The 15296-nt window shown below is 40.2% G+C and overlaps 1 pseudogene; it reads left to right on the plus strand.

Annotated features, from left to right (window-relative positions):
* The window catches only part of LOC115830702, a 54712-nt pseudogene extending 39680 nt beyond the window's left edge, over nt 1–15032 (plus strand).
* Nucleotides 15033–15296: the final 264 nt, after the last annotated feature.

Consider the following 15296-nt stretch of genomic DNA (forward strand, 5'->3'; position numbering starts at 1 on the left):
TCCCAGGCTGACCTTGAACTCCTGGGCTCAGGAGATTCACCCACCTCCACTTTCCAATGTGCTGGGATTACAAGCCTGAGCCACTGTACCCAGCCTTGTAATCATTTTTGTCATGATGAGGCAACTCTACCTGAGAATTGAGGTGCTATCTGATGGGGAGCAGAACCAGCAAAATCATGGCAAAACAGAGCTGGGACTATGATTACTAATCTACTTTTTAAAACTGACCTACTCTGCACATTTTCTAAGATAAAAATTTCCCCTTACTGTTTAAGCAGATTTGGGTTAGCTTTTCTGTCACAACAAAAAGCATTTGCAGTCATATTACCAATCCCCTTGAAGTCTACATTTGGAAAGGCAATATTCAAATTAAATTAAATTTATTTTGTGTGTGGCAAAAGTGAGGGCAAGTACAATGACACTCCAAAACGGACGTGGAGAGGCTGAGCCATGGCCCACAGTTGTGGAGTGAGTCACACAAATGAACTTGATCTCTTGATGACTTTCTGTATGCATGCATGCTCACACTTTCTCATACACAAACGTTTCTGATGTATGCTAATGCATAACCTTCATTCTTTCAATACAACCCCCTACTTCATGGATGGTCTAAAAATTAATGTAAAATATTTAGATATCCTTCCCACAGCAACCAAGCAAATTACTTCCAAGGGAAGGGGAGAAATGACATCTTTATTTGCTACAAGCCTACTAGGACCATATAGTAGGCAGAATAATACCCCCAGTTTCCCACCCACCATCATATCCACATCCTAATCCCCAGAACCTGTGAATGTTACGTTACATTACAAAGCGGAATTGAGCTTGCCAATCACCTGCCTTGTTATTTCTTTTTTGAGATCCATTTTGCTCTGTTCCCCAGGCTGGAATGCAGTAGCATGATCTCGGCCCACTGCAGCGTCCACTTCCCTGGTTCAAGAAATTATCCTGCCTCAGCCTCCCGAGTAGCTGGGATTACAGGCATCCGCCACCACGCCCAGCTTTTTTGTATTTTTAGTAGAGATGGGGTTTTGCCATGTTGGCCAGGCTGGTCTCAAACTCCTGACCTCAAGTGATCCACCCATCTTGGCCTCCCAAAGTGCTGGGATTACAGGTGTGAGCCACCATGCCCTCCACGCCTGGCCACAAGAGTCTTTATAAATGGAAGATAGAAGCAGAAGCATGAGAAGCAGAGAGATGGCCGTGGGAGAAGGACTCAGCCCAAGGTTGCTGGCTTTCAAGATGGAGGATAGAGCCACAAAGCACAGAATATGGACAGCCTCTAGAAGCTGGAAAAGGCAAGGAAACAGATTTTTCCCTTGAGTGTCCAGAAAGAATGCAGCCCTGCCAACACCTTGGGTTTAGCCCAGAGAGACCCATTTTTCACTTCTGACTTCCAGGATTTAAGATAATAAATTTGTATTATTTTAAGCCACTAAATTTGTTGTAATTTGTTACAGCAGCAAACAACTAATGCAGGCCACAACAATACGTTTTTAAAATTTAGTTTTCTATTTACTAGTAGAAAATTTAGTCAACAGAAGGAAGGCAGGGAAGGGTAATAGGAAGTTTAAGGTTGTTTGAACTCCAGGCAAGTCATTCGAGACCTCCTCTACATTGCTCTTGAACATAACTCAGCAAGAAGAACTGGAAGGTTTTTCTTTTTCTTTTTTTTTGTTTTTTAATATATATAATCATAGAGACAACTTGGGTAAGATTGAATGTTCTCCCTCCATTATGCGTAAGCAAAATATTTGATCCTCTAGAAGAACCTGTTACTACATTATAATAATACCTAAGTAAAAGTGAAGAGGTGACACAAATGAAAATCTTGGAGGGAAAACAAATCACTATAGCCATGAGGGAAGTATTATCTAAAAGATGGTGTGAGGCTGGGTGCAGTGGCTCATGCCTGTAATCCCAGCACTTTGGGATCACTTGAGGTGGGGAGACCAGCCTGGCCAACATGGTGAAACCCCATCTCTACTAAAAATACAAAAATTATCCGGGTGTGGTGGTATGCACTTGTGGTCACAGCTACTTGGGAGGCTGAGGTGGGAGAATTGCTTGAACCCAGGAAGCAGGAGTTGCCAAGCGGAAGTGAGCCAAGATCGCGCCCATGCACTCCAGCCTGGGTAACAGGCGTGACTCAGTCTCAAAAAAAAAAAAATAAAAAAGATGGTGTGACTTTTTGAAGCCTGGTTGAATTAGGCCAATTTAGTCTCTTTAACCACATTTCCAAAACGTGGAAAACATCACAGTAGGTTTCTACAATGCCAAAATAATTGTGAAATAGATAATCATAAGCTTCATGAAATTATGTCATCTAAATAGAAGTTATTATTATCTCCTTTTGTTGAGGGATTATGTAGAAAGAATTGGCTTCCCAACAGTACCTTATGGTTTTAGAAAGAGATTGAGACTTTTTGCATCAGGTTCCAACAGATTAGTGGTTAATGGTTGAGTTATAAAATACTGACAAACCCAGGGCTTGTTCATAATGTGTACGGATCTCAAAACTTTAATCATACAATCTTCTGCCTATCTCCACCTCAGCCCTTCCATTCTGTTTTAAAAATAAAGCTACCAGTTTATAAACAACTTTCAGACCAAAGGCGTGACCCCCTGGGTGGTAAGTGACAAAAGAGGAGTACTAATGGACATTTTAAGTGTTCCACATCTGCAGACTTAGCCTGCCTCAAACTGGCTTGGGGTTATCAGTGTAATCTTTTAAAAATTACTTTCTAAACAAACTTAACAACTAAAATGATTGGTATAAGGGAAGGAAAGTTAAAGCCAAAAATATTTCAAATGTAGCTTTGAAAAGAATAATGGCACATACATCACCGATCAATTTCTGAGCTCTGGACATTTTCCTGTTTTCTTTGTAAAGCAGAAGAGTTTTCCTCTGCTCTTGTGCCTTTGACCTCCTGCCACACATCACAAATAAAAAAAATTTGTGACTGTCATAAGCATTATTCAGAATTACTTCTGCACATGACACTGTGTTAGGTGTGATGGTAAACAAGTTAAACAGTCTCTCCCATGAAGCAGCTTTTATTTTAAATCAGTCTTAGCTGGTCTTCTAGTTAAATTGATGTGTTGATTTCGCGTGTTTTTTTTCTTCTCCCTTTACCTCTTGGGGCCCCAAAAAGAAGAAAGAAATATTAAAGGATAAAGATAAGAGATTTGAACAAATTTTTAGAAGATGGAAAACAGAACCAGGAGTTGTACCTGACATAGTAGAATAGAGGAAGTTTTAACCTAAATTACTTATTAAGAGGGATGCTAATGAGGGACCAAGAATGACATTGATGACAGAAAAATTCATTCTCTCCTGCAAACTTCCTTCTATAGTACTTAAGAATTTAGAGTCACCAACAAACCCTAAAGGTGAGCATGAAGTGTGGGACTGAACACAGGGAACTTATCGAACTGAAATTTTGTAAAAGGAACTATTGGATCCCAGGATGTCCCCCCTGATGCTGTGTGAGCAGGGGATTCTATTCTATGAATAATACTGACAATGTATTCTTTGGAATCATTCAAGGATATCAGATGGAGAGGGGGGCAGGGAAGGTGTTGAGCTGAAGCAGAAGAGTAAGTCAAAACCACCCTAATGAAACATAGGACCCGTAGGATGTGTCCCTCTTTTAATCTCTGAAAACATAAAAATCCAAGCATGCAAACCTTAGGAAGGAAACTGGAAAACTTCTCTCTGGAGAAACTCCAGAGAAAATACTTTCACCTACTGGTAACTGGGAGTTCCTCAAATCTAGCTGGCGTGCTGCTGACCCATTTCACTAGAGTGGAGACTACCAACACACAAGTCTTGCTTGCTCCCAGAATTTCTAAACAGTTTAGTTAAAAGTCTTTTGTTATAGAAAATTTCAAACATATAAAAGTAGAGAGAAGAGTATAATAAACCCTCACACAGCCATTGCTCAGCGTCAATGCTTAGCAATTCATGGCCAATCTCAGATCATCTCTACTTTTACCCAATTTATCCCACCTGTATTATTTTGAAGAAAGTACCAGGCATTGTATCATTTCACCCTTAGACATGTTAGGTTTTATTTCATGTTTTCCTAAAAATGTCTGGCTCTTAGCCTGTACTCACACAGCATCCCATCCCCCTGCACCATCCCCATTGCTTTTTCTGTACTGCTTTCCTGGAATGCAGACTGCAGGCCAGAGACTGGGGAAGGAAAAGCAGCAGAGACCCAGCCCGACCCATCTTGCCTTTCTGCCGTGGAACCTGAATGCAGCTGCTTCCCTCTTGCCTGCACGCCAGAGCTGGAGGCCAGGTTGGAGGCCCAGGCTGAGGGCGTGGCAGATTTCCTGAGTGCTCTCTGCAACAGACCAGCCCCATCAGAGGGGAATAGGGATCTGGTGAATGACCACAGCCAGTAGGAAGTGGACCGAAAGAATTTTTCACTTCTCCGAAGATATTCTGGTAACTCCAGGGTCTATATATTAGACAAATGAGATAGGGGTGGAAGGGTGGTTGGCCAGAATAGAATCCCAACTTTGTCACTGACCACTAGCAGTCGTGTGACCCAGACAGGTCGTTTCAATCGCTAACCCTCAGTTTCCATTTTATAGTGGGTGCAAAGTAAGCGGCTCCTATGGTTGTCGTGATGACTAAATGTAATTCTGCCGTGAACTTTCCAAATGTCAGGAATTGGCATGACATCGACACAAATGTGTGCCATACCTTCATGCCAGTTCTACTATTATTTCTGTGAGACTTCCCCCTAATTGCTTTGCTTTTTAAACAGGGGCATCTCTCAAAGCAATGCTGCTTGAAAAACAGGGTTTATTTTACAGGTTATTGCTTCCTAATCTACTTAAAATGAATAGACAATTACTAAAGTAAGAAAAAAACAGACTGGCTCTTTAGAAAAATAACCACACTACTATTATCAGAACCAAAATAAATAACAATGATTTGTTAATATCATCCAATACACAGTGTTCAAATTTTCCCAAATTGTCTTATAAATATCATAATTTTGTTTTATAATTTGTTTGAAACAGGCTTCAACTTAGATTTGTCCCTTGAAATTAGTTGGAATGTCTTTTAAGCTCTTTTCATCTATAGGGGCTCTCTCCGTCTTTTTCTCTTTTCTTGTTTTCAATTTGTTAATGAAACCAGCGTTTCCCTGCAGGACAGCATGGTAAGATTTATTGGTTACATCTGTGTGGAATAGTTTAACATCTTCATTCTCTGCATTTCCTGTAAATTAGATCTAAAGGCCAGATCAGATTGAGGTTGAAATTTTGAGGGAAGAAATATTTTCAGGTGATGCTGTGTTCTTTTATTTGGTGACATATAATATCTGGCTCTCTCTTTTTGTCTGATGTTTGCAGTTGTTGATGCTCACCCATTATTAGGCGATGCAAAATATTGATATTCTAATTCTATTCGTCTTCCATTTATTAGTTGGATGTTTCTATAAAAAGGAAATTCCTCTCATTTGACATTTGCTTACATATAGGAAAGGTACAATTAGTACTTGTTTCTTCCTCTTTGCAATTTTCTAAATAATGAATTGGCTCACTAATATCCTCCAGTGATGACCAATTAGGTTTTGTTTTGCTTCACAGTTTTCATGAACCCATAGATTTGAAAATATTTACTTTGTTCTATCCAACGCATTAGTATTATTATATTTATTGAAGCTTAAATTATGCTTTTGGTCAGTGGGTTCGGCTACTGAACGCTTCTGACGTGACATTAGTAATCATTGATAGCTTCTTTACTATTTGGAATTGCCACATGATTCAGGCTCGCTTAGACATTTCCTTATTCAAAACATAGTCATTGGAGAAAAGTGTCTAACATGAAAAAATAAATCAAAAGAGAAACCCAAAGAAAACAACGATAATGTAGGAAATTATATAAACCTTGAAAAATCCCTTAGGGAGATCACTCAGATGGGAGATAAAGTAAAGACAATTTCTGGAGGAAAAAAGGGTAAAAACAAAAACAAATGAAAAAATGACACATAGGTCCACCATGCAACTGATCATAAGATCAGAAGAAAAGATAGAAAAAAATCAAAGGAAGAAAATACTTAAAAAGATATAACCCTCAAAAATCTCAAAATCTTAAAACTGAGAAGGCTCACTGAGAACCAAGTACAATGAAAAAAATAGACACACATCATGAAATTTCAAGAATTTCCAGAATACCAGTAATAAACAGAAGAGCCCCTAAAACTGATTATATATGAAGAAACAAAAATGAGAAAAGCTTTGGATGTCTCAACATTAAATACTAAAAGACAATGGAGGGACTTCTGCCTCCATATAAGATGTCATAACAGGGATTGAATTTATCCTCCTACCCAAAACAACTGAAAACCAATGCTTTCAAGACATCAGATACTAGGAAACAAAAAATCAATGATCCCCAAGAGATGGGGAACAATTAAGTATGCCTCAGCTTACTGTGTTCAGAGAGTTTTCCGGCCATGGAACTGAATTTAGGGAGATTAAACTAAGGGTTAAGGAGATTAAGCTGATAGTCAGGAGAGATCAAAACAACTGGAGCTCACAGGGCAGAGTACTAGAGAGAAGACAGAGATAACTCTAGAGAACTGCAGAAGGGCTCCCTCAAGTATTCAGTAAATTACTGACCAGTATCCTGCAGAAGTTGGGGAAAGAACCATATAAAAGAATTAGAGGTAACAGTACCTTGAGCTCACATATATTTGGGAATAGTTTCTATTTCTACCATCCAGACTGGCAAATGTCTCTAGGAAGAGTATCAGAAGGATCTCTCCTTATGAGTGGAAAATAATTATCCCTAAATCAAATGCTGTTCTGATCTAACTTATCAAATATTAATAGCAACACCCCAAGAAATCAAACTATTTTTAGGTGATTTCTAGAATATAGTTTAAGAATATTTATAGAGATATAAAAATATCCAGCATCCAAAAAGGTAAAATTGATCATGTCTAGCATTTAAGCAAAACTGACTAGATATACAAAAAAGAAGGAAAATGCAACACATACTGAGGAGAAAAAAACACAATCAATTAAAATTGATGCAGAACTGACACAATCGTTAGAATTATCAAGCAAAGACATTAAAACAATGGCTACAACTGTATTCCACACAGTCTAAAGATCAAAACCATGATGTTTGGGATCAAAATCCCACTTGGTAGGATTACCAACATATTAGACATTGCAGAAGAAAAATATATATATATATATTTTAATTATACTTTAAGTTCTAGGGTGCATGTGCACAACGTGCAGGTTTGTTACATATGTATACATGTGCCATGTTGTTGTGCTGCACCCATTAACTCGTCATTTATATTGGTATATCTCCTAATGCTTTCCCTCCCACATCCCCCTACCCCACAACAGGCCCTGGTGTGAGATGTTCCCCTTCCTGTGTGCAAGTGTTCTCATTGTTCAATTCCCACCTCTGAGTGAGAACATGTGGTGTTTGGTTTTTTGTCCTTGCGATAGTTTGCTGAGAATGATGGTTTCCAGCTTCATCCACGTCCCTACAAAGGACATGAACTCATCCTTTTTTATGGCTGCATAGTATTCCATGGTGAACATGTGCCACACTTTCTTAATCCAGTCTATCTTTGTTGGACATTTGGGTTGGTTCCAAGTCTTTGCTATTGTGAATAGTGCCGCAATAAACGTACGTGTGCATGTGTCTTTATAGCAGCATGATTTATGATCTTTGGGTATATACCCAGTAATGGGATGGCTGGGTCAAATGGTATTTCTGGTTCTAGATCCTTGAGGAATTGCCACACTGTCTTCCACAATGGTTGAACTAGTTTACAGTCCCACCAATAGTGTAAAAGTGTTCCTATTTCTCCACATCCTCTCCAGCACCTGTTGTTTCCTAACTTTTAATGATCACCTTTCTAACTGGTGTGAGATACTATCTCATTGTGGTTTTGATTTGTATTTCTCTGATGGCCAGTGATGATGAGCAATTTTTCATGTGTCTCTTGGCTGCATAAATGTCTTCTTTTGAGAAGTGTCTGTTCATATCCTTTGCCCACTTTTTGATAGGGTTGTTTGTTTTTTTCTTGTAAATTTGTTTGAGTTCTTTGTAGATTCTGGATATTAGCCCTTTGTCAGATGAGTAGATTGCGAAAATTTTCTCCCATTCTGTAGGTTGCCTGTTCACTCTGAAGGTAGTTTCTTTTGCTGTGCAGAAGCTCTTTAGTTTAATTAGATCCCATTTGTCAATTTTGGCTTTTGTTGCCATTGCTTTTGGTGTTTTAGACATGAAGTCCTTGCCCGTGCCTATGTCCTGAGTGGTATTGCCTAGGTTTTCTTCTAGGGTTTTTATGGTTTTAAGTCTAACATTTAAGTCTTTAATCCATCTTGAATTAATTTTTGTATAAGGTGTAGGGAAGGGATCCAGTTTCAGCTTTCTACATATGGCTAGCCAGTTTTCCCAGCACCATTTATTAAATAGGGAATCTTTCCTTATTTCTTGTTTTTGTCAGGTTTGTCAAAGATTAGATGGTTGTAGATATGTGGTATTATTTCTGAGGGCTCTGTTCTGTTGCATTGGTCTATATCTCTATTTTGGTACCAGTACCATGCTGTTTTGGTTACTGTAGCCTTGTAGTATAGTTTGAAGTCAGGTAGCATGATGCCTCCAGAAATTCTTTTGGCTTAGGAGGTCTTGGCAATGTGGGCTCCTTTTTGGTTCCATATGAACTTTAGTTTTTTCCAATTCTGTGAAGAAAGTCATTGGTAGCTTGATGGGGATGGCATTGAATCTATAAATTACCCTGGTAGTATGGCCATTTTCATGATATTGATTCTTCCTATCCATGAGCATGGAATGTTCTTCCATTTGTTTGTGTCCTCTTTGATTTCATTGAGCAGTGGTTTGTAGTTCTCCTTGAAGAGGTCCTTCACATCCCTTGTAACTTGGATTCCTAGGTATTTTATTCTCTTTGAAGCAATTTTGAATGGGACTTCACTCATGATTTGGCTCTCTGTTTGTCTGTTATTGGTGTATAAGAATGCTTGTGATTTTTGCACACTGATTTTGTATCCTAAGACTTTGCTGAAGTTGCTTATCAGCTTAAGGAGATTTTGGGCTGAGACGATGGGGTTTTCTAAATTACAATCATGTCATCTGCAAACAGGGACAATTTGACTTCCTCTTTTCCTAATTGAATACGCTTTATTTCTTTCTCCTGCCTGATTGCCCTGGCCAGAACTTCCAACACTATGTTGAATAGGAGTGGTGAGAGAGGGCATCCCTGTCTTGTGCCCATTTTCAAAGGGAAAACTTCCAGTTATTGCCCATTCAGTATGATATTGGCTGTGGGTTTGTCATAGAAAGCTCTTATTATTTTGAGATACGTCCCATCAATACCTAATTTATTGAGAGTTTTTAGCATGAAGGGCCATTGAATTTTGTCAAAGGCCTTTTCTGCATCTATTGAGATAACCATGCGGTTTTTGTCTTTGGTTCTGTTTATATGCTGGATTACGTTTATTGATTTACGTATGTTGAACCAGCCTTGCATCCCGGGGATGAAGCCCACTTGATCATGGTGGATAAGCTTTTTGATGTGCTGCTGGATTCGGTTTGCAAGTATTTTATTGAGGATTTTTGCATTGATGTTCATCAGGGATATTGGTCTAAAATTTTCTTTTTTGTGTGTGTGTCTCTGCCAGGCTTTGGTATCAGGATGATACTGGCCTCATAAAATGAGTTAGCAGGATATCCTCTTTTTATATTGATTGGAATAATTTCAGAAGGAATGGTACCAGCTCCTCCTTGTACCTCTAGTAGAATTCGACTGTGAATCCGTCTGGTCCCGGACTTCTTTTGGTTGGTAGGCTATTAATTATTGCCTCAATTTTAGAGCCTGTTATTGGTCTATTAAGGGATTCAACTTCTTCCTGGTTTAGTCTTGGGAGTGTGTATGTGTCCAGGAATTTATCAATTTCTTCTAGATTTTCTAGTTTATTTGCATAGAGGTGTTTGTAGTATTCTCTGATGGTAGATTGTATTTCTGTGGGATTGGTGGTGATATCCCCTTTATCATTTTTTATTGCATCTATTTGATTCTTCTCTCTTTTCTTCTTTGTTAGTCTTGCTAGTGGTCTATCAATTTTGTTGATCTTTTCAAAAAACCGGCTCCTGGATTCATTGATTTTTTGAAGGGTTTTTTGTGTCTCTATCTCCTTCAGTTCTGCTCTGATTTTAGTTATTTCTTGTCTTCTGCTAGCTTTTGAATGTGTTTGCTCTGGCTTTTCTAGTTCTTTTAAATGTGATGTTATGGCATCAATTTTAGATCTTTCCTGCTTTCTCTTGTGGGCATTTAGTGCTATAAATTTCCCTCTACACACTGCTTTAAATGTGTCCCAGAGATTCTGGTATGTTGTGTCTTTGTTCTCACTGGTTTCAAAGAACATCTTTATTTCTGCCTTCATTTCTCGTTATGTACCCAGTCATCATTCAGGAACAGGTTGTTCAGTTTCCATGTAGTTGAGTGGTTTTGAGTGAGTTTCTTAATCCTGAGTTCTAGTTTGATTGCACTGTGGTCTGAGAGACAGTTTGTTATAATTTCTGTTCTTTTACATTTGCTGAGGAGAGCTTTACTTCCAACTATGTGGTCAATTTTGGAATAAGTGTGATGTGGTGCTGAGAAGAATGTATATTCTGTTGATTTGGGGTGGAGAGTTCTGTACATGTCTATTAGGTCCACTTTGTGCAGAGCTGAGTTCAATTCCTGGATATCCTTGTTAACTTTCTGTCTCATTGATCTGTCTAATGTTGAGAGTGGGGTGTTAAAGTATCCCATTATTATTGTGCGAGAGTCTAAGTCTCTTTGTAGGTCTCTAAGGACTTGCTTTATCAATCTGAGTGCTCCTGTATTGGGTGCATATATATTTAGGATAGTTAGCTCTTCTTGTTGAATTGATCCCTTTACCATTATGTAATGGCCTTCTTTGTCTCTTTTGATCTTTCTTGGTTTAAAGTCTGTTTTATCAGAGACTAGGATTGCAACCCCTGCCTTTTTTTTGTTTTCCATTTGCTTGATAGATCTTCCTCCATCCCTTTATTTTGAGCCTATATGTGTCTCTGCATGTGAGATGGGCCTCCTGAATACAGCACACTGATGGGTCTTGACTCTTTATCCAATCGGCCAGTCTGTGTCTTTTAATTGGAGCATCTAGCCCATTTACACTTAAGGTTAATATTGTTATATGTGAATTTGATCCTATCATTATGATGTTAGTTGGTTATTTTTCTCATTAATTGATGCAGTTTCTTCCTAGCATCGATGGTCTTTATAATTTGGCATGTTTTTGCAGTGGCTGGTACCAGTTTTTCATTTCCATGTTTACTGCTTCCCTCAGGAGCTCTTGTAGGTCAGGCCTGGTGGTGACAAAATCTCTCGGCATTTGCTTGTCTGTAAAGGATTTTATTTCTCCTTCACTTATGAAGCTTAGTTTGGCTGGATATGAAATTCTGGGTTGAAAATTCTTTTCTTTAAGAATGTTGAATATTGGCCGCCACTCTCTTCTGGCTTGTAGGGTTTCTGCCAAGAGATCAGCTGTTAGTCTGATGGGCTTCCCTTTGTGGGTAACCCAACCTTTCTCTCTGGCTGTCCTTAACGTTTTTTCCTTCATTTCAACTTTGGTAAATCTGACAATTATGTGTCTTGGAGTTGCTCTTCTCGAGGAGTATCTTTGTGGCATTCTCTGTATTTCCTGAATTTAAATGTTGGCCTGCCTTGCTAGGTTGGGGAAATTCTGGATAATATCATGAAGAGTGTTTTCCAACTTCGTTCCATTCTCCCTGTCACTTTCAGGTACACCAATCAGACGTAGATTTGTTCTTTTCACATAGTCCCATATTTCTTGGAGGCTTTGTTCATTTATTTTTACTCTTTTATTTCTAAACTTCTCTTCCTGCTTCATTTCATTCATTTGATCTTCAGTCACTGATATCCTTTCTTCCAGTTGATCGAATCTGCTACTGAAGCTTGTGCATTCATCATGGAGTTCTTGTCCATGGTTGTCACCACCATCAGGTCCTTTAAGGACTTCCCTACACTGGTTATTGTACTTAGCCATTCGTCTAATCTTTTTTCAAGGTTTTATCTTCTTTGTGATGGGTTCGAACTTCCTCCTTTAGCTCAGAAAAGTTTGATCATCTGAAGCCTTCTTCTCTCAACTCGTCAAAGTTATTCTCCTTCCAGCTTTGTTCCATTGCTGGTGAGGAGCTGCGTTCCCTTGGAGGGGGAGAGGTGCTCTGATTTTTGGAATTTTCAGCTTTCTGCTCTGTTTTTTCCCCATCTTTGTGGTTTTATCTACCTTTGATCTTTGATGATGGTGACATACAGATGGGGTTTTGATGTGGATGTCCTTTCTGTTTGTTAGTTTTCCTTCTAACAGTCAGGATCCCCAGCTGCAGGTCTGTTGCTGGTGGTCCACTCCAGACCCTGTTTGCCTGTGTATCAGCAGTGGAGGCTGCAGAACATTGAATATTGCTGAACAGCAATTGTTGCTGCCTGATCGTTCCTCTGGAAGCTTTGTTTCAGAGGGGTACTTGGCTGTGTGAGGTGTCAGTCTGCCCCTACTGGGGGCTGCCTCCCAGTTAGGCCACTCAGGGTTCAGGTACCCACTTGAGGAGGCAGTCTGTCCATTCTCAGATCTCAAACTCTGTGCTGGGAGAACCACTACTCTCTTCAAAGCTGTCAGACAGGGACATTTAAGTCTGCAGAGGTTTCTGCTGCCTTTTGTTTGGCTCTGCTCTGCCCCCAGAGGTGGAGTCTACAGAGGCAGGTAGGCCTCCTTGAGCTGCGGTGGGCTCCACCCAGTTCTAGCTTACCCGCTGCTTTGTTTACCTATTGAAGCCTCAGCAATGATGGGTGCTCCTCCCCCAGCCTCACTGCAGCCTTGCAGTTTGATCTCAGTCTGCTGTGCTAGCAATGAGCGAGGCTCCGTGGGCATGGGACCCTCCAAGCCAGGCATGGGATATAATTTCCTGGTGTGCGGTTTGCTAAGACCATTGGAAAAGCACAGTATTAGGGTGGGAGTGAGCCAGTTTTCCAGGTGCCGTCTGTCACAGCTTCCCTTGGCTAAGAAAGGGAATTCCCTGACCCTTTGAGCTTCCCAGGTAAGTCGATGCCTCACCTTCCTTCGGTTCACACTCGGTGGGCTGCACCCACTGTCCTGCACCCACTGTCTGACAAGTCCCAGTGAGATAAACCCGGTACCTCAGTTGGAAATGCAGAAATCACCCATCCTCTGTGTCGCTCACGCTGGGAGCTGTAGATTGGAGCTGTTCCTATTCGGTCATCTTGGAACCACCCTCCAGAAGAAAATATTAATGAATTTGATAATGTAGCAATAGAAATGATAAAAAATGAAACAGAAATAAGACTCAAAAGAAATGAACAGAACATCAGTGAGTGGTGGGACAATTTCAAGGGGCCTAATATTATGGGTAATTGGGGCACCAAAAGAGGATGGAGGGAAAGACATTTGAAGAACAATGGCCCTATATTTTCCAAATTTGATGAAAACTATAATCCCACAGATCCAAGAAGCTCAACAAACCCAAATCCAAGCAAAGAAAAAGAAAAAAGAAAAAACCTACACCCAGGTATGTCATAATCAAATTGTTCAAAACCAGCAAAAAGTAAATATGTTAAAAGGAGCCAGAGGAAAAAAGACACCTTTCAGACAGAGGAAGAAAGATTAGGATTAGATTTCTGATTAGAAACAATGACAATGTAAGCAAGAAGATAGTCGAGCAACATTTTTAATAGTATTTAAAGAGAGAATTTCAACCTAGACCCCAATAACCAGAGAAAATATCTTTCAAAACAGAAACTGAAGTTGAATTAAATAAATTTTCAGAAATACAAATTTGAAAGCTTATATCACTCACAGACTATAAGAAATGTTAAAGGAAGCCTTTCAGGCAGAAGGAAAATGATACCAGATAGAAATATGGACCTGTGCAAAGGAATGATGAGCATCAGAAATGGCAACTAGTCTCTGCTCCTCCTGTTTGACATACAGCTGCAACTTCTCATGCAGCACCAGCTTTTAACTCTGGCAAAGTAAATATTGTCACCATCAATGACTCCTTCATTGACCTCAACTACATAGTCTACATGTTCCAGTATAATTCCACCCATGGCAAGTTCCATGGCACTGTCAAGGCTGTGAACAGGAAGTGTGTCATCAATGGCAATACTATAACCATCTTCCAGGAGCAAGATCCCACCAAAATCAAATGGGTTGATGCTGGCATTGATTATGCTGTGGAATCCTCCAGTGTCTTCAGTATCTTGGAGATGGCTGGGGCTCACTTAGAGTGGGTAGCCAAAAGGATCATCTCTTACCTCTCTGCTAATGCCCCCATGTTTTTGGTGGGCATTAACCATTAGAAGTGAAAAAAGAACCTCGTGATCCCTAGCAATGCCTCCTGAACCAACAACTGCTTAGCCTCCTGGCCAAGGTCATCCATGACAACTTTGTCATTGTAGAGGAGGACTTATGACCACAGTCGATGCCATCATTGCTACCCAGAAGACTGTGGATGTCCCCTCTGGGAAACTGTGGTGTGAGGGCCACAGGGCTCTCCAGAACATCATTCCTGCATCTACTGGTGCTGCCAAGGATGTGGGCAAGGCCATGCCTGAGCTGAATGGGAAGCTCACTGGCATGGTCTTCCATATCCTCACTGCCAATGTATCAGTCGTGGACTTGATCTGCCATATGGCGAAACCTACCAGATATGATGATATCAATAAGGTGGTAAAGTAGGCATTAGAGAGCTCCCCTGAAGGGCATCCTGGGCTACACTGAGTACTAGGTTGTCTCCTCTGTCTCTAACAGTGACACCTGCTCTTCCTCCCTTCAATGCTGGTGAAATGCCCTCAATTATCACTTACGTTGTCAAGCTCATTTCCTGGTATGACAATGAATTTGGCTACATCAAAAGGGTGTTAGACCTTATAGTCCACATGGCCTTCAAGGAGTAAGAACTCCCTGGACCACCAGCCCCAGTGAGAGCATGTGTGGAGGAAAGGGGCCTTCAGTGGCAGGGAAGTCCCTGCCACAGTCATTCACCTCCACACTGACAATCTCCCCTTGACACAGTTTTCATGCCAGAAACCCTGAAGAATGAGAGGGGCCTAGGGAGCCCCACCTTGCCATGTACTGTACCATCATAAAGTCCCCTGTACTCAGCCAAAAATAAAATAAAATAAAATAAAATAAAAAAGTAACCACATTGGTTAGTACAT

This window comes from Nomascus leucogenys, chromosome 16, assembly GCF_006542625.1.
Source record: "Nomascus leucogenys isolate Asia chromosome 16, Asia_NLE_v1, whole genome shotgun sequence".
NCBI lineage: Eukaryota > Metazoa > Chordata > Mammalia > Primates > Hylobatidae > Nomascus > Nomascus leucogenys.